The sequence below is a fragment of the Myotis davidii genome, unplaced genomic scaffold (assembly GCF_000327345.1).
Source record: "Myotis davidii unplaced genomic scaffold, ASM32734v1 scaffold524, whole genome shotgun sequence".
NCBI lineage: Eukaryota > Metazoa > Chordata > Mammalia > Chiroptera > Vespertilionidae > Myotis > Myotis davidii.
In genome coordinates this window covers 1,868,932-1,873,414 of record NW_006299263.1, presented here as the reverse complement: position 1 = coordinate 1,873,414, position 4,483 = coordinate 1,868,932, and positions in this window count along the sequence as shown.

The following is a 4,483-nucleotide window of genomic DNA, read 5'->3' as shown; positions in this document are numbered from 1 at the left end:
TTTTCATCTATATTGACAATGTTAATGTCTAAACTGTGAGGTATATTTTCTTGCTTTTTTGGTAAGGTTAGTCATTCTAATTTTTTAATTTTAATTAAATGTAATACATTCAATTTTAATTAAATGTAATTCAAATACTCGACATTGTGCATTTAGAAAAAGGAAAGAGAAAGAGGTTCCATCCACAGACTGTTGCTTCCACCTGAGAAGAGTCCCCTGCCCTATGTTGGCTGATAAAGGGCTGATCACCTCCATCCAGTCAGAGGCCAGCTGGGTCCGGCTGCCTTTGCAGTCAGACCTCAGACAGGCTCAGTCTTTCTCTCTCTGATCCTTATTTCCCAGGCATGGCCTTTGCCGTCCTGATTGAGAGCCCGGCCGGTCTTAAACTCCTCAGCCTTGAAAGTCCACAGGAGAGCTGGGGAGTCCCATCTACATCTTCAGCTTCTCACCTCAGGAGCTTCAGCCTGGCTCCTATTTGGGGGAGGAGAGGAGTGGTGATCTTGAGGCAGGTTCCTTCCTGTGGTGGGTCTTTCTTCCCTAAGCATTGGAGACAGCACGGCAACTCCTGTCCTTTAACTTCATGTTAGCCTAGCGTCTTGCCAGTCATTCATTCAGCTTGAAATTGTGCACTTGGGGCCTCTTAAGTTCCGGTTTCTCTTCCAGATCCTGCCACACCTGAGAGCTTTACTGGTTTCTCTCTGCTCCTGTGATGGCCTCTGTCTGAGCCAAGTCTGAGTCTCAGCCTGCATTGACAACTGGCAAATGTCCCCAGGGGAGAGGAGGGACAAAAATGTGGGCAACTTGGCAATATCACCTCATTTTGTAACGGTGTTGATTCTCTGAAATATCTAGTTTCTTTAGTTCTCACTGCTCTCATAGCTTTCTTATGCTGATTCCAAAAAATTATTCAGGTTTTTCTGTTGATACAGTGGGAATACCAATTTATTATTATTTACAGCATACTACCTAGAAGTGGAAATTAAGAGACTGGTTTTTAATCCATTGGAAAGGAAAATTCCCTGCCCCCCTCCCCCCCTTTACAGTATCCATTATCAGGATTTTTGCTTCAACACAGCTGTTGGCCATCTTCAATATAATGTTTTTCCTCTGAAATATTAGTCATAGCATGTCATTACTATCCTCTTAAAAGGCACCTGGAGGAAAAGGAGAAATATGAACCTAGAGCCTTAGCAGAGGTCAGTAAGGAAAGAGATAGGTACTCATGGGCAATGCAAATTTTAAATAACGTAGCAAAGAGTGGGTTGGAGTAGGAATTACCGGGTTGTGTTTTGACACTGGATTCTGCCCCATACTGGGTTACACTGGGTGAGCCTTTTATTTCTCTCAGTCTCAGTCTCCTGGTGTTTAAAATAAGGTTTGTTTGGCAGCAAAAACTATTCCTTACTCACCATTCCAATGCTGTCACATTGGGCATAGCGGAGCCCTGACTTAGCTCTTATCTGTCCATTTGAAACAGCCCCCAATGTAATAGAAGTACTAGAAGGGCAGTGTGGTTTTCTGGCTTCTGTGGAAAACAGATAAATGACCTCTGAAATAATCTCTTCATCAGAGCTAGAGTGGAATGAGAGGGCTCAGGATTAGGGAGATGCCAAAAGTGCTGAAGACATAAAGCTCTACCTTACTCTGTCATTCCAGCCAAGAGGGCTGAAACCTGCAAGTCCAGGGTCCTGGAGCTGGACAGAGGGTTCCCCAAGCCCCCATGGTCCTGGGGGACAGGGGCCAGCCTGAGATGCCAGGGAACTGGAGGGGGTGTGAGGATAAGGCACACTTAGCTGGAGGGCCTGTGTCAATTCATCACCACCTCAGCCCTACTTGACCTACTTCAGACACTGTCAGTCTGGTGGCATCTGCTGCAAGAGAAAGGAGCCTAGCACATAAACACAAATCGGGAGGAGCAGAGCTATTTGGGGCAGGAGACATTAGGAAATAGAAAGTTTTCCCTGGGGAGTGTAGCCTGCTTCTTTTTCCACTTCTGTATTTGAGCTCTGCCCTGATTCTTTCTTGTTCCCAGCCAGCTAGGGTATTGAGCACAGGATGACAGAGACTCTGCTCCCGTTTCATTAATTCCACGTGGGACAGAGTGGGCAAGGCAGGTCCTGCGCTTGTGCCTTCACACAGGAATTAATTAGACTCTGATTCAGTTTAGAGTGAAGAACTGAAGTCTTCTAAGAATGTTAGATCTAATCTCGATATATTGACCTTGTTCCTTAATTCCTGGTTGTTGTTTATTTGTTTGTTTGATTTCTTGTGTGTGTGGGTGGGGTTTTTTTGTTTTGTTTTGTTTTGTTTTTGCACTAACTTGGAATTCCAAATCCCCACACACCCTTGTTAGATCTAATCTCGATATATTGACCTTGTTCGTTAATTCCTGGTTGTTGTTTTTTTGTTTGTTTGATTTCTTGTGTGTGTGTGTGTGGGGGGGGGGTTGTTTTGTTTTGTTTTTGCACTAACTTGGAATTCTAAATCCCCACGCACCCTCTGAGCTAGAATAAAGGAGATTGATGATCCTGAAACTAGGCAGTCCTCTGGTGATAAACAAGGAATCTGATCAAGGCTGAAAAAGGTGGCAGTTCCCCAACTGGGATTAAAGATGAGATTGAGGCCCTGACCCGTTTTGCTCTGTGGTTAGCACCCTCTGAGCTAGAATAAAGGAGATTGATGATCCTGAAACTAGGCAGTCCTGTGGTGATAAACAAGGAATCTGATCAAAGCTGAAAAAGGTGGAACCAAATCAGGCAGTTCCCCAACTGGGATTAAAGATGAGATTGAGGCCCTAACCCGTTTTGCTCTGTGGTTAGAGCATCAGCCCAAGAACTAAAGGGTCTTGGGTTTGATTCTGGTCAAGGGCACATACCTCAGTCGTAGGCTCCATCCCCAACTCCGGTCAGGAAGCAACCAATCTATGTGTCTCTCTCACATTGATGTTTCTCTCTCTCTCCCCCTAATTTCCCAAGTATTATATTGTGTGGTCCTCCTAACAGCCAAACAGGGGTGGTCTTAAAGTGTCATCTTAAATACATGCAAAATTCTGTGCCACAGGCTGGTGTTGTTACTCAACACGGGGCGTCCTCCTAACTATCCCAGGAGTGTAATGACTGACATCGGGGAAACCTTTCTTCCCAGACTCCTTCTGTAGGAGATGAGTCCCTTCATATTAAGGTCCCTGATGTCTTTGAGGCTGCTGTTTCTTCCTGTGTGAAAGTCAGATTAAGGGGCCTCAAAGGCCTCTCCCACTTCTATCCTTGGTGACTGTAGGCCCACCCACCTCTCTGTATTCTTGGTTTCTATTACTTAGAGCTTTCTTGTTCTTCAATAAAAAACAATTGCAGAAAGTGATGTCCTTTACAGGAAATGTTCACATATAGCTCCTTGATTTCTCAAGGCCCCTTTTAACTCCTTTTTAGAAACGAGTAAACTCAGGCTGAGAAATTTAAGGGAACGTGCCCTGGGCTGGCTTACTTTAAAGGCCCTGCTTCCCACACCACAGCCTCTCACTGCCTGTCTCCCTCTCTCCCCTCCATCCTGGACCAAACCCAGGGCTCAAGCTTTGCTCTCTGCTTGTTTCCCAGGAAACCAGCTCCATCAGGGAGCTCACCAAATGACAGGGTTTCAATCACTACCTGTTGAGAGATAATCTCCAGCCCCAGCTCTTAGCCAAGACGTTCTCTCTTGCCAGCACACAGAGCTACTGCTGATACTGTGGGCCCTGCTCACGTTTGCCTCCCGGGCCCATGCGAATCCAGCATGACCTCATCTTAACGTGGTGACATCTGCAAGGACTCTATTTCCAAATAAGGTCACATTTTACTGGGGGCAGGGAGGGGACACAATTTTACACTCTACAATAATCAAACTTAAAACTGGCAACTAAGAGAAAATCTTAAAAGCAAACAAATGAGTGGAAAAGAATTATGTTCACAGGATGATAGATTTTTTCATTGGAAACAACACAAACAAAAAACAGACAATAAAGCAACATCTTTATATATTTCCGGAGAAAAAATGTCACTGTAGCATTTTACATACAGCAAAAATATGTTTCATGAACCCAGGAATGAATGAACCCAGGAATGACATACAAAAGCTGCATGAATTCATCACTAGCAGAAATGCACTACAAGAAATGCTAATGGAAGTCATTCAAGCAGAAAGAAGATAATACCAGATGGAAATGTGAATCAACCAAAGGAATGAAGCACACTAGAAATGGTAACTATGTGGGTAAATAGAAAATATTTTTTCTTATTATTTAAATAGAAAATAATTGACTGCTTAAAACAAAAATTATAACAATGTATTAGGGAGTTTATAATATGCATAGAATAAAATCTATATATATAAAAAGCCAGCAACCAGAATGCTGTAATGACCGGAATGACCGGTTGTTATGACGCCTACTGCGACCAGCAAACTGGCTGGATCTGGGAGTAGGGCCAGTCAGCCAACCCCTGCGGCCCCTCCC